Source organism: Otolemur garnettii, unplaced genomic scaffold (genome assembly GCF_000181295.1).
Source record: "Otolemur garnettii isolate 467f Iridium unplaced genomic scaffold, OtoGar3 scaffold00089, whole genome shotgun sequence".
Taxonomy (NCBI): domain Eukaryota; kingdom Metazoa; phylum Chordata; class Mammalia; order Primates; family Galagidae; genus Otolemur; species Otolemur garnettii.
Window position 1 is genome coordinate 7,043,732 of NW_003852484.1, and position 20,426 is coordinate 7,064,157.

A 20,426-nucleotide genomic window follows, 5' to 3' on the forward strand; every position below is an offset into this window, starting at 1 on the left:
TGAGAAAATGCGAGATTTGTCCTTCTGTACCTGTTTATTTCAATTAATATAATGGCTTCTAGTATTATCCATGTTTCTGCAAAGGACATGATTCCATTCTTTTATGGTGGAATAGTATTCCATTGGGTATATATACGACATTTTATTAATTTGTCTATTGATGGACACTTAGGTTGTTTTCATATCTTGGCTTAATGAATAATACTGCAGTACTCCTGCAATGTGGAAGTGCAGGTATCCTTTTGATATACTGATTTTTCCCCCCCTTCAAATGATATCTCACTGTGGTTTTGATTCTCATTTCCTTGATGATTAGTGATGTTGAGAATTTTTTTGTAAACCTGTTAACTATTCACTTGTCTTCTTTTGAGAGATTTCTATGACTATCCTTTGCCCACTTTTTAATGAGATTATTTGTTTCCGTACTGTTGAGTTGCTTGAGTTCTTTGTATATTCTGGATATTGGTCCCTTGTCAAATGCATACTTTATGAATGTTTTCTCCCATTCTGTATGTTGTCTCTTCACGTTGTTGATTATTTCTTTTGCTGTGCAGAAGCTTTTTACTTTCATATAGTCCCATTTGTCTAGTTTTGTTTTTGTTATCTGTGTTTTTGAGCTCTTAGCCGTCAAGTCTTTGCCTAGACCAATGTGCTAAAGTGTTTTTTTTTTAAAGATTTTTCTAGTAATTTTATAATTTCCAGTCTTACATTTAAGTCTTTAATACACCCATCTCCATTTGATTTTTGCATACGGTGAGAGATGGGGTCCAGTTTTATTCTTCTACATATGCTATCCAATTTTCGTGGCATCATTTATTGAGCTAATGATGAGTGTGTCCTTTCTGCAGTGTATGTTCTTGGTGCCATTGCTGAAAAACAGTTGGCTATAAATACATGGATTTATTTCTGAATTCTCTATTTTGTTCCATTGGTCAATTTTGTTTTATACCAATACTATACTGTTTTAATTATGGTACCCTTGTAATCTATTTTGAAGTCACATAGTGTGATACCTACAGCTGTGATTTTTATGCTCAGGATTACTTTGGCTATTCATGGTCTTTTGTAGCTTTATACTAAATTTAGGATTGATTTTCCTATTTCTATAAAAAATTTTGATAGTATTGAATCTGAAGATTGCTTTAAACAGTATGGTCATTTTAAAGATATTAATTCTTCTAATCTGTGAGCATTTGATGTCTTTTCATAGGTGCTCTTGTCAACCTCTTTCAGCACTGTTTTATAGTTTTCCTTCCAGAGATCTTTCACCTCCTTGGTCAAATTTACTCCTAGTATTTTATTCCTTTTGTAGCTTTTGCAAATGGGATCGTCTTCTTTATTTATCTCTCAGTTCATTATATAACTATATATAAACACTATATATAAAAACACATCATATCCTTGTGTGTGAGGTTGTATCCTAAAGCTTTACTGAATTTAAGAGTTGAAAGAATTTTTAGGTTGTATCTTAAAATTTTATAGATACAAGATCATATAATTAGAAAACTGGGATAATTTGACTTCCTCTTTTCCAATTTGAATGCCTCTTTTATTTCTTTCTCTTACCTATTTGCTCTGGCTAAGACTTTCATTACTCTGTTGAACAGGAGTGGTGAAAGTAGGCATCCTTGTCTTGTCCCAGTTCTTTGGGCAAAGGTTTTCAGTTTTTCTGCATTCTGTATAATGTTAGGGGTGTTGGACATAGTATATGGACTTTATTATGTTATGGTATATTCCTTCTACAACTAGTTTTTGAGAGCTTTTATTTTCATTTAGTTATTCTCTTATCTATATTATTTCTTTTGTTCTGCTAATTTTGAATTTTATTTGAAGTGTTGTTGAATTTTATCCAATGTTTTCTCTGTGTCTATTGAGATGATCATATGTTTTTTGTTCTTCATTCTGTTGATGTGATATATCACATTTGTTGATTTGCATATGGTGAATCATCCTTGTATTTTTAGGATAAATCTCACTTGCTCATGGTATATATTTTTTGATGTGTTATCAGAATCAGGTTGCTATTATTTTATTGAGAATATTTGCATTTATGTGTTTATCAGGAATATTGGTCTGCCATTTTCTTTTTTAGTTGCATCCTTTTCTGGTATTGGTACCAGGTTAATGCTGACCTCATGGAATTGTTTGAGGAGAATTAAGGTCATTTCTTTTTGGAAAGTTTAGTAGATTCCAGCAATGAAACCATTTGACCTGGACTTTACTTTTTTGGGACACTTTTAAATTACTGATTCAATTTCACTATTTAGTATTGGTGTGTTCAGGTTTTTTATTTCTTCCTAATTCAATATTGGTAGGTTTTAGGTGTTCAGGTGTTTATTCATTTCTTCTGGGTTTTCTACATTGTTAGCATATAGTTTTTCATAATAGTCTTTAACGATCCTTTGTATTTTTGTTGTGTCAATTGTAATGCCTTATTTTTCATTTCTGATGTTGTTCACATGGTGTATTCTTTATTTTTTTCTTGGTTAGCCTAGTAAGTAGATTATTGATTTTGTTTATCTTTTAAAAAATAAAACTTTTCATTTCAGTAATCTTTTTATCATGATTATACTCTCTACTTCATTTAGTTCTTCTCTTATCTATATTATTTCTTTCGTTCTGCTAATTTTGAATTTTATTTATTCTTGCTGTTATATTTCCCTGAGGTCCATTGTTAGGTTGTTAGTTTATAATCTTTCTAGTTTTTTGAGGTAGGTATTTATTGCTTTAAACTTTCCTCTTAGTATTGGCTTTACTATATCCTATAAGCTCTGGTATGTTGTGTTCCCATTTTTGTTTGTTTTGAATACTTTTTAAAAATGTATTTCTTAATTTCTTCTTTGAACAAATGATCATTCAAGAGCATCTTGTTAAATTTCCATGTATTTGTATAGTTTCCAAGTTTTCTTCTTGTTATTGATTTCTAGTTTTATTCCACTATGGCCTAAAGAGACTCTTTATATAATTTCTATTCTTAAAATTTGTTGAGACTTGTTTTATCTCCTAACATATGGTCAATCCTAGGGGATGCTTTCTGTGCTGATAAGAAGAATTTGTATTTTGTGTCTGCTGGGTGAAATGTTCTATAAATGTCAATTAGGTTCACTTGGTCTAATGTGAGATTTAAGTTCCATGATTCTTTATTAATTTGCTCTCTAGATCATTTGTCTAATGCTGAGAGTAGGATGTTGAAGTCCTCAACTATTTTTGTGTTCCAAGTCTACCTTTCCCTTTAGATCTAATATTATTTTCTTTATATATCTGGGTGTTCCAATGTTGGGTGTACATATTATAGAATTGTTATATCTTCTTGCTGAATTGATCTATCTATCATTATATACTGACATTCTTCATCTCTTTTTGCTGTTTATGACTTACAGTCCATTTTATCTGATATAGTATAGCTATGTATGCTCATCTTTTTCTCATCCCTTTATTTTTAGTGTATATGTGGCTTTATAGGTGAGATGACTTTCTTGTAGGCAGCATATAGTTGAGTTATTTTTTTTATTAAATCCACTCATCTAGTCTATGTCTTTTAAGTGGAAGGTTTAATTTATTTGCATTCAAAGTTATTGATACATAAGGGCCTATTCCTGTCAGTTCTTTTTTACTTGATTTCTATATGTTTAGCATATCCTTTGCATCTTTCTTTCTCTCTCTCTTTTTTTATTTCTCTCTTATTTATCTTGTGAGTTGGTGATATTCTGTAGTAGTAACATTTTTTTCCTTGTTTGTATGATTGTTATACCTGTGGTTTTTACATTTTTTGTATTTTCATGATGGATGTTATTGTTCTTTCACTTCTGGGTGTAGACCTCATTTAAGCATTTCTTGTAGATTCAGTTTCATACCGATGAATGATCTTTCTGCTTTTGCTTGCCTGAAAAATGTTTTATTTCTCCTTCATTTATGAAAATAATTTTGTTTGGTATAGTATTCTTGACTGTCTCTTTTTTTTCCTTTCTACGTTTTGAATATATCATCCATTCTCTACTGGCCAGTAAGGTTTCTATAGAGAAATCTCTTTTTAATCTGATAGGTGTAACTTTATAGGTGACTAGACAATTTTCCCTTACTGTTTTAAATTTTCTCTTTGTCCTTGACTTTTGAGAGTTTGACTATTATGTATTGTGGAGAAGACCTTTTTGCATGGTATTTATTTAGGTATCTTTGAGCTTCCTATATCTGGATGTCTAAATCTTTCCAGATAATTTTCATCTATTATTTCATTAGATAGATTTTTTAACCATTTCTTTTTGTCTTTACCTTTTGGGATAATGAAAATTTCTATCTTTGGTTGCTTTATGGTGTCCCATATGTCACGGAGGTTTTGTTCATTTTCTTAATTTTAATTTTTCAGAATGGATTATTTCAAAGGGCCTATCTTCAGGTTCTGACAGTTTTTCTTTAGTTTGTCTAGTCTATTGTGAAAACATCAAAACACTTTGTAGTAGTCTATATTTCATTCAGTAAATTCTTCAGTTTCAGGATTTCTGTTTGTTTCTATTATCTATTTTTTGATCAATTTCTTATTCACATCCTCAATTGTTGTTTTTGATATCTTTGTACTGGTTTTTCAGAATTTTCTTGTATCTTACTAAGCTTATTTAGAATCAACATTTTGAATTCTTTACCTAGAATTTCATAAATTTCTTTTTGATTGGGATCTGTTAATGTTGAATTACTGTGTTCTTTTGGATGTGTCATATTTCCTTTCTTGTTCAAGATTCCTGAGTCTTTACAGTGATATATACTCACATCTGGCAAAACAGTCACTTATTTCAACTTTTTGAATTTGATTTTCTCTGAAGATGTATCTCTGGTTTTGGATGAGTAAGTCAATTTAGTTTTAATTTTGGGTACATGGGGTAGTTTAGTCTCTATACATTTTATTCTTGGCTGTAAATAGCATTAGTGGTTATCTGTGATTTCCTTGGTGGCTTAGGTTGCAGTTATTAGTGGAAGCTGTGGTGAAGTTTTATTTGGTATTGGGATGCCCGATAATCCAGTCTTCAGACCCCAGTTGTGACAGGGGTGGGTTGAGTGTTCCTATCTTTGAGCTATGATGCCACTAATCTGAGTAGGTCCAGCAGACTAATTTTAAGCCTCGAGGTGGCTTGCTAGGGTGCTGAGAATTGTACCATTGGTTTCGGCAGGTTAGTGGAATCTTGAGCTTCTGGGAAGTGGGCATGGTGTGGGCAATGGCAAGAGCAGTGATAGAGTAACACTCAGGGACTTACATCATTCACATTGTGCTGGAAGTGGCTAAAATGGATCAAGTGGGCCAGTTCTGAAACCCACAGGTGGTATGGGCAGATGAGTGCCAGCTTTGGTGGTATTGGGAGGTTGAGTAGGTCTGAGCTCAGACCCCAGAAGGAGTGCTTAGGTGCCAGCAGTAATAAACTGAGATGGATTATTTCCAGACCTCTGGATGATAGTTTGGGGTCCTGGGGGAATAGAGATAGGTCTGGTGGGGCATGTAGGTACTGGTTTTATTAGGCAGGGGTGATGCAGTCTCAGGGACATCTGCAGAATGCTTTGTTGAGCGCAGTAGTGGCCCTGCTACTAGGGAGGGTGGAGTTGCTTTTCCTGGTAATAGCTGTTGGTGGGCAGCTTGGAGGAATGGGCTTTGCTCCTTCCTTGACCTAACCACAACCCACAGTGGCAATACTGGTGTATAGTACAATTTTTCCTCAGGGTATGTTAATATATACAGCTGCTCCTTTGATGGGGGGTGAGCAGTGTCAGTCACTACTAATTGCTCCTGCCTTGGCCTGATGACAGGGTGGGACACATTCTGGTTGGGTGGGGAGCTGTGTTCTCAAATGATGCAGTGGTGCAGTTGCTGAGCACTTGAGCATTGTAAGACCCAGTGTCTTGGAATCTCTGGAACAATGACTTCAGGAAATCTCCAGGTAGCTCCCTATATAAGTGTCTGGGCCTGAGAGGGTTGAAGGGGTCTCCCATGGCTAGGATTTTAGGAGCCTCTGGTGTGAATATGGATCACTTTCACTAACCCTTTCCTCACATTAGGGAGCCTCTTTAGATACTTAGCTGATCATGGCTGAGCAGGCTGCCTCACTTCCCTCCCCTTCCTTGCTTTCTGTGCTTCCTACCACTTCTCTATTTAAGCAAGCTATGATTACCTGCTCATTACTTTGATTCCTTTCAGTGGAAGAGGCAAGTGCCAGATGCATCTATTTGGCCATCTTAAACCCCCTCTACTTTTACACCCTTTGATATACATCACTATATAGACAGATCAACAGAACTTAATATTTGAATAAATCTTAGTATGTTTAAATATTTCAGAATGTATCAGAAAATAATGAAGAAGCTGTGTGATTCATGAATTTTTATTTGAAAAATTTTTGAAAAACTATTTACTTTTTCTCTTCTTTATACCAAAATGAAGTTTAGATGAATCAAAAAAGTTAAATTGTAAAATGTAACAACAACCACTAAAACAGGAGAAGAAAATATAGGTGACTATTTACCAGATATTCCGGCAAAAACTATTTTCTCAGATAAAAGCCATAAAAGAGAAATGGAAAATAAAAAATCAATACATTCCGGTAAGCAGATCAAAAGATTAATTAATAAATAATTAATTTATTAATTAATAAAATTAATGCTTCTGTTTATAGAAAAATGCCAGAAATGCAATTAAAAGACAAATATAAAAAGGAATTCTAAAACTGCTCTAGCAGACAATGTTGCATCTGTAATGTGCAAAGAGCTTTTAAAAACAAATAATAGCATTGATATTTCAACAGAAAAGAGAATTTAGAGGTGTGTAATTCATGGAATAACTAAAATTAGAGAACTGAGAAAGTGTTTAACTCTACTACTAAGCACACAAACAAATTTGAGCCAAAGGGTGACATCACTTGCTTTCAGAATAATAGGAATAAAAGTGATGTAGGATTCCTGCACTATACCACATCTGGGCACTGTTATTTACTGCTGTGTGTTCTTGGGAAAGATACTTCATCCCTCTGTGCCTAAGAATCTTCACCAATAAATGGGGTTAGTAACAGAGTATGCATACTTTATAGAGAAAAATTAAATGAATCAAACCACATAAAACACTTAGGACAGGATGTAGGGGCACATGGTGTGCTTTAATTATTAACTATTATCAGGAGAACAATTGGTGAAACATAGATTAGAAAATATTTCTAAAAATAGATTTATTAATTTGTATTAAGAGGCCTGAAAACAGTCCTACCTTCTGATCTAGTGATTCTATTTCTTGGAAGCTATTTTCTTAAACTAATCAGAAATGCCAGCAAGCATTTATGCACTGGATGGTGTTTGTTATTATTTATAAAGGTGAACAATGGAAAACCAATCAAATATCCTGAAATAAAGAGCAGTTAAGTATATCACAGAAGTCATAAATTGATAAATTAGGATTCCTTTAAAATACAGACTAGCCATTAAAAATATTTCCAGGAGCATTTTATGACATACGATCATTCACACAATTCTTACATGAACAAAGCAGGATGCAATGTAATCTTCATTTCTCAGAAGACCTGCTAAAGCTGTTTTTGGTCACAATATTTTTCTTCCTACTATGCAACAAAAATTGCACATATTTGATTATTTATTGTCTATTTCTCACAAAAGAATGTTAACTCCAGGAGAGTGTTCACCATGTCTAATCTGTTAATTAGATGTCTTCATTTCATGTTGAGCAGAACAGTGCTCATCGCATAGTAGATACTCAATGAATAATTGTTTAGTGTATGAATAAATAAATAATACATGATTTTATTCAAACATTAGATAGAATCATAAAAGAGATTAAAATAACTAAAGTAATAACAGAGGTGCATTTTATATTTACATGAAATTTTTGAAATTTCTCCAGTAAGAAAAATTATAGCTATGAGGAGAAAAAAAATCATTAAACACACAATTATATATTTTTTAGCATGTATCTTTTCCACCTACAGTTGGTTTAAAATTCTCTGTATTTCCTAGTAATTATCTGTGCATGTTGCTATGTTTCATCTTGTCCTTTTGCTTTTAGACTTAGACTGTCATTTTGATTAGAGGAAAGTTAGACCAACCATGTATACCATTTATTTTAGTTACTGAACCCATTCCTCCTTGATTAAATAAGAGGCCCTCTGACCAACTGTATTTGTTTTAACTCAATAAAGTCAAACAGCTGTTGGGTGCCCCACCTCATCCAACCACAAATGAGCCAACCACATCCTCATTTTTCTTACTGTACATTGTGGAGCTCAACACCTGCAAACCACCAGTTCTCAAAGCACACATATTCATCTGGCTGTGGCTGTTCATTTTTGTGACTTCCTCTTTTTAAAAGACCCAATCAAGCCAAAGAAAAATATCTATCTATATATGCTTTTCTAACCATTTGAAAAAAAAATGAAGGATAGAAATTAGCATTAGCTAAATTCCATTGTAAGTGATAAATGGAGTAATGGTTTAGAAAGGTTTGTGTGTGTGTACTGTGTGTGTGTGTGTGTAGCCACCCTCTTATTCACAATCAGAAACATCCAAAACAAGGCCATTTATCCAATACATATTTTCCTCTTTATTAAGTAAAGGGTAACCTGCATAAAAGGTTTGAATTACAAAACAGCCTAATCCCACACCATTCTCTGAGCAATGACTGCTATTTGTGTCAAGAAAATAAAAAGGCAGAGAGTGAGGAAGAGGGAAGGGGAGGGAGAGTGAGAACACATGGAATAGTTATGCTCTCCGGAAAGGGGAAAAACTCACTAGAAATTAGATATTTTTTAAATTAAAAAGTTAGTGTTTCGTATCTTTGGAAAAGTCATTGTTCACAAAAAAAAGACCAGAGATTTCCATGGTTTTTATAGGACTTTTTGTCTCTTTTCTAAATGTAGAGAACAAACTCCAGTGCCCAACATACCTATAACCCCTTTCTTCCTTCAGTCTCCCTCCCCCACATTCAGCACGTGGTGTTGCTAATGTGCAGTAATGGTGCAGCTGGAAAGGCATTTATGGTCCATTTTCCCTCAATATTATTAAAACTGCTCCATCACCGCCTATAATGGGGTGACCGTATTTTCTCTCGCCTGTATCCCTGACATGACATAATGCCTGTCCTCAACAGTATGCTATAACACAGTCGTAATTGAAACATAACTCACCCTAAATTACAGGCAATGTTCAGGCAGGGCCCAGTGAGCTTCCTGAGGCTCATTATTAAGTATAAGCTAAATATTTCTTTAAGGAGGGTGGGAGAGAGAGAGAGAAGAAGAGAAGAAGGAGAGTGGGAGGATGGTAAGGGGCGGGGGAGAGAGAGTGAGAGGGAGATTTGAACACTTGGGAGCAAATGAGGACGAGGCAGGAGGGAGATTTTTCTTTCCCTCTCAGTTTTAGTTAAGCCCCCTATTTGTTTGAGATTGGTAGCAACCATTTATCATTATTAGCTATATGGCTATTTTCTGGACTACTTGAATTATGGATTTCCGTTCAATTCCTACGGAACTTGGATCTACACAAATATATTTCCTGGCCCAGTGACTCATGGGTTAGCAGTATGTACTCTTGGAAAAGTCCATGAAAAATGAAGTAGTAGCTGACTTCCTAAGACTGAAAGGCACTGTGGGGTAGAAAATGTGTTCTCCATAATTCTTTAGTTATTACAACCCGAAAATCTCCACCATTGTCTTGAGATTGTCTATTGGAAGTAAGGAAGTAGAGATTTAAAGACCCCTAACTTTCAGTCAGCTCCTTATTTGATGCATGGTCTACTCCGGGCTCCTCGGGAAAACAAGAATGATTGTATTAATTGAACGCAAAGCTCTTGGGCCTTAGAGTTGAATGGCTGTCATTTGACTGAGCGCCATTTTCTTTCTCACACGGAAAGCCTCTATGAGCTGGACTCCACCTTTGTCCTTCTTCTCAAATTTTCTTCACCACCACTACTTCCAGGTGGCTGTTTGATTCCCCTTGTTCGAGCTGCTGTCTTAACGCTGGAGCCCTAAGAAGCTCGTACCCACTCCACTACCCACCTTCCACCAGGCCTCGAGAAATGCCTGGCCTTGTAGCTGGAATCTCTCTCAACCGAGTCCTTGGTCCCAGAGATTCAAAGAGTGAATCCATGGACCATCGAATAAGCAAAAGGACAGATTTTATAGGTAGATGAAAGATAGATAAGGAAGCCTCTGCTGCAGCCAAGGGGGACCCGGGTGGGTAGTCCTTGTGGTCTTTCTGTCTAGGGGTTTATATACTGCTTTCTATCTGTGGGCAGGTGGTTTGGGGGAGATGGAATGCATATCTGGAATATGTCACAGCCAGAGGCCTGTGTGTGGGCAGAAGTTAATTTCAAAACCGCCCCTGTGTAGGAATCTGGTCCCATCTGAGGTGTGCTTCTCTGCTCCTGCAGGGGCAGCAGGGAGTGTTCCTTGCTCCATGGGGGGCCGGGGGCCAGCCAAGATGAGATACCAGCCAGTTAGGCTGTTTTTTTATGAGTTTGTTTGTGTCCAGAGAATGCAACCTGCAAAGGCCGGGTTTAGGCCTAGGGAATTGGGGTCAGGACCTGAGCCTGCTCAGGCCTAGAAAAAATGGGGGAATCTCTGTTCAGCCCTGAGCCAGGGAACCCTGGATCAGCTTCTCCCAGCCAGACTCATCCCTGTGCCAGGACTCCTCCTGGGAGAGGTGAGCAGAGTTGGTAAATGTGTAAGTGGAAAAGAACAGGAGAGTATGGTCCATCCCTGTACTTCTGAGGGTTGATCAGCAGATTCTGCCCTCTATACTTTTATAGTGGTTTATAAATACGTCCTGCATGAATTGTCTTTTTTTTTTTGAGACAGAGCCTCAAGCTGTCCCCCTGGGCAGAGTGCCGTGGCATTACAGCTCACAGCAACCTCCAACTCCTGGGCTCAAGTGAGTCTCCTTCCTCCACCTCCCAAGTAGCTGGGACCACAGGCGCCCGCCACAATGCCTGGCCATTTTTTGGTTGCAGCCGTCATTGTTGTTTGGCGGGGCCGGCCTGGGGATTTGAAACCGCCACCTTAGGTGTATGTGGCTGGCGCCTTAGCCGGGTGAGCTACAGGCGCCAAGCCCTGCGTGAATTGTCTTAAGGAACAAAGCCAACATATTCTTCTCCCCTGCAAATACTTGGAGCAGCACACACACAAAGGCAATATAATTGGAATTGTCCCTGTCCTTATATAAGAGCTCAAACTGGCCTTAAAGAAAAACAAAGAAACTGGATTCAGGGTTCTCCGTCAACCTCCTACCACTGTCCTTAGTTTTTGTGGCTCTCTTCCTCAAAATTATAAAAAAAAACAGTGCCTTCACTTCAGAATTCAAGATTACCTTTTGACTTCCCAATATCAGAACCTAAGAAGATTCATAGAGTTATATAGTCTCATGACCCTTAAGAGGTGACCTATTCTGATATTCATTTGATTGATGGTTGAAATGAGGGAGGAAGGACCTACTAAAACTCACAGTTAATTAGTAGCGTAAGTGTGAGCAGACAGCAGAGTCCCTTTTCTCAGTTCTGTATTGTTTCTGCTATACACCAAACTATGTTTGACTCCACGTCCTATTCTTAAAAGGTAGAATTTTAATCACCATCAGATTGAAAATGATGCATTGTCACACCCGTAATGAAATGATAATGATTGATAATAGCTTAATGTATTACCATCCTTTAAGAATTTGCCATTCATTCAGCAGCTAAGCATAATATGGAAAATTGAATTTCCTAAGATAGCATGTAGAGCACACTTAGTTTGAAAAAACTAGGGTAGCCATAATTGAAATTATATCACACTAGTCAACCTCCTTCTTCTTCTTTGTTTTAATGCTGGCTTGGTTGTGCATGTTGGTTGGGTGGTACGGTTTTATGCCACAGGATTTACACCCTTAGAGCTGGAAAAAACCTAAGAGCTCATCTAGTACATGAAACAATCCCATAAGACAGTCTATGAGGGCTGATCTTTGCACAGTGCTTGAAATATCTTGAGTCCAGACATAAAATTATTTGAAAACAAGAATGTGTATCAGAATCACCTTAATCACCTGGGAAACTTTGAAAATATATATACTTTATATATTTGGGCATATATATCTGTTGGTCCCATTTCTGATTCTGAAGGCCTAAAAAAGATACCTAGCAACTGTGCTCTTTTAAAAAGATTACAGTATAATTTACATACATAAATCAAGTATAAATATTATTGTTCACGTGTACACATAAGCTATATAAATATGTACTTACACATGACTATGTGAACATTTGACAAAGTAAATTAAGATTTCTAGGCTAGGCATGATGGTTTATGCCTGTAATCCCAGGTCTTTGGGGAAGGAGTGCTTGAGTATGCAAATTTGAGACTAGCCTGGACAGAATAGTGATATACTATCTGTACAAAAAATAAAATAAAATAAAAAATGTAGGGCGGCATAGGCCTATAGTCCCAGTTACTTAGGAGGCTGTGGTGAGAGGAATGCTTGAGTCTAGGAGTTCAACAATGCAGTGAGCTATGATGTGCCACTGCACTACAGCCTGGGTGACAGAGCCAGAACTTGTCTCAAAAAAAAAGAAAATTCAGATTCTGAAAAACTCAGTTTTTACCCTTCTCATTCAGTAAACTCTCTTCCTATAAGGATAAGCATACTTACCTATTTCCTCATTATATTTCCTATTTTTGAAATTTGTGTTAATGCATTTATGTAATGAGTATTCTTTGGTGTTTGATTACTTTCACTCACCATTATATATGTGAGATTCATCCCTGATTTATTATTCAGTAGTTGTTATTTTACACTGCTATGTAGTATCCCATTGTGTAATGTGTCATAATCTATTTATCCATTCTACTGGTGATAAATACTTGGGTTATGTTACAGTTTTTAGTTGTTATGAATAAAGCTGCCATGAGCATCTTTGCATTCTTTAATGGACATAACACTTACATCTGTATATGTACAATGAAACTGCTATGTTGTTAGGATATATAGGTAGTTATTTTTCAAAGTTATTAAGATATGGTTTTTCAAAAATGATCTAGCATTTAACAATCCCACCAGCAACTTAAAAGAGTCTCTGTTATTCTATAGCATTTTCAATCTTTGATATTGTCAGACTTTTAAATTTTAGTCATTCTATTAAGTGGGTAGTAGATTTGCTTTTCTCTGATGAATACTTGAAACAATTATTATTGCTTGGATCCAACTTTTTTTGTTAGATACGTGTACTGAAAATAACTTTTTTCAATTCCTTTTATTCTGTTTATTGTCACTTCTGAAGAAAAGAAGCTCTTAATTTTAGTAAAGTCCAAATTTGTCATTCTTTTATTTAATGGTTCGATTTATTACTATTTTCTTCAATTATTTGAATCTTGGCTAAGAAATCTACCTATGCAATGGTCATGATGATAGTTTTTTATGTCTGATTCTAGAACTTTGATTATTTTTACCTTTCATATTTTAGGCTATTATCATCTCAAAACATTTTTTGTGTCTGGCAGCACCTATACCTTTGAAACATTCTTCAATTATTTTTCTTTCTTTCTTTTTTTCTTCTTTTTTTCCCTTCAATTAATTATAATGACCATTCCTAGTTGAGAAACATTAAAGAAAAATTAGACTCTGATCTGAGCTCAAATCTCATCTGTTATTTATTAGTTAAATAATATTTTTCAAATACCTTTATCTATATTAAAAACATCAAGGAAAATAATAGCTGTTTCCAGGTTTTAGAGTATTAAATGTCATAATTATTTAAAGAGACTGGAATGGAGTGAAAACTCATTAAATCATAGCTGTTTTTATTTCATTTAAATCCAAAAGCAAGCATGGGGCATGTTAAGTTCATTGATCATGAAATGCAACTGTTGGTGATCATTTAAGTTTTGGTTTATTTGTTTCAATCTTCATTAACTGAGATACTCCCACAGGTCATTATAGTGTTTTGTAGATAATCTTAAAAGGTCAATTTAGGGAAGCCTTTGAAGATGGCCACTTTTAGGCTAACAGCTTACAGTAAAAAAACAAAAAAACAAAAAAACAAAAAACCAAAAAAACAAAACCCTGGAAATTCATGGCCGGGTGAGGGGTGATGAAAAATATTCTAACATTTTATCTGAGATCATATGAAAATAAAAATGAGAAGAATTCAAAGCAAAGAAAAAATACTGTGGACCCCAAAATATTGATGAAACCTACTTCTCTCTTTTGGGAAATTGCTCCTAAGTGCCTGGATGACACAGTGCTCACTGTTTTGTAGGCACTTTGCTGTGCCTCCCAGGGGAATCCCACAGCCACATGCTGCTAGATACGCATACATGCTCTTTTCTTGAGGAGACATTTCAATGTCACTTTAGGTTCTACACCAAATGTAGCTTTGCTGATGGAGTTGAGGGAGGCAGGTGAATTTACCTGTGTGCCTTTGCCTCATTTTGTTCTCTCTGTTTCTCATCTCTGGATCATAGTGCCTAGAACACTGGATTTGAAGGAACAGGCTCCATTGATGATATCTTACTTATAGAAGAGTTTATAGGAATCGCGAGTAGAACCTGTCTATGCCCAACACCTTCCTAATTGCCCCATGGACTGTTAATTGGGATGTCAGAGTTTAAGACTGTTGATTGGGCTCCTTTGACTATAGACCTTGAGACAAACATAGATTTTCCTAGTTTATTTGGGAAGCTATCCACACTAGCAGAGTGTGAGAGGAGAAAACTTAGGCAGGGGAAGGTGAAATGCCCACAAGACAAACTTTTAGTGACTAGGATGAATATGGGCTTAATTATGTCCCCCAAATTTGTATGTTGATACCCTCACCCCCAGTACCTCAGAATGTATAATGTTAGGTTGGAGATAGGGTGGTGGGCCGTAATTTAACCTAACTGCTGTCCTTAAATAAAGTGAAGATTGCTACATAGGCATAGGCACTCACAAAGGAAAGACTGTGTGGGAACACAGCAAGGAGGCAGACATCTGTAAACCAAGGAGCTCAACCTCCGGAGAAACCAACCCTGCCAACGCCTTGATCTTGCACTTCTGGCTTCCAGAATTATGAAGAGATAAACTTCTGTTATTTGAAGCATCTAGTCTGTGGCTTCTAGTTACAGTAGTCCGGCCGCCTAGTACATGGAAGTGACAAGGGTGTAGTCCTGCTGAACTGCTGTTTTGCTGCTGGAAGAGTGTGGAACTTGCCTCAGAATTATCCCTGCCCAGGGTGAAAAGGGGAATCCCACTTCTGAGTTGCAATTGCCTGTGGCCAGGTGTTTGTACTTGATGTAGGATACTACAACGAGCATGGTCCTCACTGGGGCTGCCATGAAATCAGGTGGGCCCAGGATATGGTTGCATTGTGAGCAGATGAGCACTCCTAGTTCTTACACATGGTGATATAGCCTACCAGTTAATATGAGATGGTAGGTTACTGAGCCTGAATCTTGGCCCCTCTTTTCTTTCATCTTGCTTTTTGCTTTTTCAACTGTAGAGTCCATATTGCAAAGTAGCAAGATAAAATTGGAAATCCAGATTGGGGCTGAGTAGGGCAGTGGTGGTATAGGAGACTTAGGTATAGAACCCCATGCTTCAGCACAGACCTGAACAATGCTGATTTGGGATAGATCTCTTGACACTGGTGCAGCTAATATGAAATCAGGGCTGTGATTTTCTCTTGGTTATTCTTGGTTATTGAACTTACGGTGTGGTAGTAGTGGGAATGCTCATTAATAGGGTAAAATTAGATTAGTTCAAGGTCTTGGGAATAATAATCAAAATACCTCCAAAGTCCACTGAAGCACCAATTTTTATCGACACCATGGTTTTTAACTTGTCCTGCTTTGTTTAAAGCAGAATATGGAGATAGACTCTGCCTATCCAGGTCAATATGGAAATGACCATATTAAAATAAACCTATGATCTATGCTGTCTCCTTATTACATCCAGACTACCTCCCGTTTGTGACCCAGAACCACAGCCCCTCTCTATAACTTCTGATTGTGATGACTCATATAAGACATGCTTCTCTTGCTTAAATTCAGCAATATGTATCAGCAACACAGCTCACATTCACTTTCTGGCCCTGTAAACAAAACCCTAAATAAGTGAGCATCTAAATCTAGGTCTCAACCGGAGAGAGATTTGTGAGCCAGTGCACTTCTTGCCTTCCTGAACTTCTGATTGAACCAAGAAGAGTATTCACATTGTGAAGTCATTGCACCTCTACTTTCGGTCCAGAAAATCTAATCCATGTGATGGCTGCCTCATACACAGATTCCTAAAATTATTATCATTATTATTTTTAAATTGACTAAGATACTTGGTCTCACCTGAATGGAAATATGATAGAAGGTTTCCAGGTGCAGATGCAGATAAAATTGTGTCAAAACCAAAATCCACTCTCTTTACAATGTAGGCATGATTATTTTCCCCCACACTTTACTTTCAGGGTGCCACTTGCTCTCCTGAATTCCTTGTGTCTTCCCCACCAAGTTCTCTGTGGGAATGTACCCTAGCCCATCATGTCTTCTGCAAGGGATTGACTTTAAGACGAAGCAATTGCCTGACTTCATCTTAAAGTCAATCGTCTTAAAGTCAAGGAGGAAGGGGGTGCTATGGTTTGAATGTGTCCCTTCGAAAATTTAAGTATTATCAATGTAAATAGAATTAAGAAGTGGGGCCTTTCAGGGGTAGGGAGCCTGCAGCCTTAAGGCCACATGTGGCCTTCTGAGTCCTTAAGTGTGGCCTTTTTAATGAATCCAAATGTTACAGAACAAATCCTTTTATTAAAAGGGTTGTTGCAGAGAAAGATAAAGCTTTTCTTGCCTCCTTTGGTGCTTATAAAAGAACACTCTTGAAATCAGAAGGCCGTAGGTTCAATGGTCTCAAGAACCTTATTAAAGAGGCTTCATGCAGGGTCTGGCTTTCTCGCCCTTCTGCCTTCACCTTGTCATAACACAGCGTTCCTCCTCCTCAGAGGATGCAGTGCTCACCAAACAGGTAGTCTGCTGGCACCTTGATCTTAGACTTCTTAGCGTTCCAAAATCTGAAGAAGTAAATTCCCCATTCTTTATAAATCGCCCAGTCTCAGGTATTCTGCCATAGAAGCACAAAACAGACTAAGTATAAAACTGATACCAGCAGTAGGGTGCTGCTATAACAAATACCTAAAAGTGCAGACATGGCTTTGGAACTGGGTAACAGGTGGAAGATGAAATAGTGAATGCTGGAAAAAGCCTAGATCGCTGTGGAAACAAGAATGTTTGTAGAAACAGACAAAGAAAGACTATTCTAATGAGGTCTCAGATGGAAGTGGAGAACAAGATGTAGGAAACTGGAGGAAAGGTGATTGTTGTTAAAAATTAACAAAGAATTTGGCTGATTTATCTTCATCTTAGGACTTTGTGGAATGCAGAATTTAAGAGCAATGTGCTAGGATATTTCAGGGAAGAAATCTCTAAGCAGCAAAGCGTTCAGGATGCTGTATGGTTTTCCCTAGCGGCTTACAGTAAAATGCAAAAAAGAGAGAAACAATTTAAAGATTGATTTTATAAATAAAAGGGAAATAGGACATAAAGATTTGAAAAATTCTTAATCTGGCCATGTAAAGATATTATTCATAAAACAGTGGGAGAATTATCCCCAAGGCATTTGTGGATATTTGAGGTCATTATGCCTATCACAAGCCCAGAGTGCTAGGCCTTGGGAACAAGAGAGTTTCAGGGCAGGGGGACAACACCAGGGGACCTCTGGGCTCACTGCCCAGGGTCACCTTAGATCTTTGCTCCCCATATTTTCATATTATGGCTCATATTCTTTCTTAGCAGTAGCTAAGGCAACCCAGGTGTGGTTCAGGTCATAGCTCCAAAGATTGCAAACAATTAGCCTTGGTGACATACACATGATGCTAATTCTGCAGGTGTGCAGAGTGTAAGCACTCAGGAGGCAACATCCTCCACGTGGCTTTCAAAGAATGTCACAGACAACTTTGGAGCTCAGGTAGACTTGCCCCAGGGGCAGAGCCACTGAAGAGAGTCCCCAGTAGAGGAAAAGCCAGCAGACCTGCGGGATTGGGGCCACTATAGAGAGCCTTCAATAGGACAATGCTTAGTGAAGCCACAGGAGAATATTCATCCCCAAGATCTCAGACATGTAGACCCAGAACCATGCAGTTCCAGCCTGTCCACAGGCATTCAACTCCAACCTGTAATAAGAGCTGTGATGTGAGCAATGCCCAGTCAAATCATGGGGTTGGGTCCCCATGGGACCTTAGAGCCCTACTCTCACCACAGTGTGATGGGACATGGAGTTAAGTCTTAAGCCTCCAAAATAATTGTCTTTTATGTTGGTTTATTGGGATTTAGACTTATTTAGGACCTGCTACTCCTCTCCTATTTCTCCCTCTGAACTGGGTTATGCTATTATATTTTGGAGGCACTTAACTTATTTGATTTTCCAGGCTCACAGCTGGAGGGAAATTTGTCACAGGATGAATCATGCCTTGAATTTCACTCATATCTGATTTAGATGAGACTCTTGACTTTAAATTTTGAGTTGATGCTGGGATAAGTTGAGACTTTTGGAGCTATTAGTATGGAATTAATGTGTTTTGTATGTGATAAGAACGTAAATTTGGGAGAGTCAAGAGAAAAATGCTATGGTTTAAATGTGTTGCTCTAAAATTCAGGTGTTACCAATGTGATGGATAATATTAGCAAGTAGGGCCTTAATTAGACCACGAGGGCTCCTCCCTCATCACTGGGATTAAGAACCAGTTAAAGAGACTTCATGCTGCAATTGGCTCACCTGCTCCCAACATTCTGCCTCGTGAGAACACAGCGGTCCTCCCTTCTGGATGGTACAGCCCTCACCAGACAACAGAACATGATAACTCCTTGGTCTTGGACTGCCCAATCTCCAGAACTGTGAGAAAGTAAGTTTTTATTCTTCATAAATTACCCATTCTTAAGTTTTTTGTTATAGTAGTACAAAGGACTAAGACAGGGAGTTTAAGGATGGGAAAATAGAGAACACATTTAAGAACAAGGATAGCATTTGGTTATGCAATAGTGAAACTATCCCAGGCGATAGCAAGGAGAAGATGCTGCTTCAGTAGTTCCTGAATTAGATCAAATTTAGCAGGCAAGTGTGAGAGAGAGGCAGATTGAAGGCAGTAATGATGAAGATACTCTAATTAGGAAATCATTTAAACCCCACGGGGCTGGTATCTGGAATGTAGAGTGTGTCTCTTTCTGCAATTGGACGTAACTTGCTCAGCAGCACCACAGGTTTCATTCACGAAGGCCACACCACTTGGTCATTCTAGTAGGCTGAGCCTGTTGAATTCTGGGGTTGGTCTGAGCCAAAATTGTCTGGACATTTGAGAGACAACAGAATGGTATGACTTGGAAATGTACAGTTCTCTGCTAGGCTCTATAGTCAAACGAGAACCAGACTCTTTTCTGTGGAATAAAAATAAAATGTGTAACCCCTAAAGCATACAACAGGGATAAAGAAGCACAAACAAGAACTCCTAACATGCCTTGCTGATGACAAAGGATCACTGGGTAACTTCTGGTGGGAACCTTAGAAAATAGATGACTTGGTCCAGGCCCTGCAAGTTCCTCAGCTCTACAGACAACCAACTAGTAAATCATAAAGATTTATGACTAAAGAAATATACAAATGAGATGCATTATATACATTAGTGTTTAGTCATGAGAATAAAATTTTTTCATGCTGAAGGGGCATTATGGGATAATCCATCCTAACCCTCTCAGCTTGTAGATGAGGAGAGAGGCAAATTACTCAGGGTCAAATAGCAAGTTATTTAGAGAGAGATGGTTAGAATTTAAAGGTCTAACCCTGGCTCAGTGTATTGTTACACCAGATTGGTCAATAAAGAATTGGGATGAGTGAATGTGAGGCAAACAAAAAAAAAATTAAAAAAGTTAAATAATTGGAAATCACTCTTATTCCACACAGAAATGCAGTTTAGCCAGAGGAGGAGAAAACCTACAGTAAAAAAATCTAATAAATGGAGTAGGACATAAAATTTAGTGTCGATTAAAATTTAGGCTGTTAGGCTGAACTCATTTTTAAATCTGTCCTCAAGAATAAAACTGTAGCCTATAAATCTAAACATTGAGAAATAAGGAAACAACTATTGACCTACAGAATGCAAAAGAGTAGGCAGACAGTTTGAACATGTGCACATCAAGTCCAGGCATTATTTATCTGCAAATACTGTCATTAGCCAATAATATTAGCAAAGCAGTTATTTTTCAAGAATGATTGAATAAATTGAATAAATACCTCAAGGTTAGAAAGGATGATATTAAATTCTTCTCAAATATAACATCTCTGAATTGAACATTATGCACCAACCTCGATGTGTCTAATACGATTGAAACGAGGGGAAATTTTAGTTATGTAGAAAA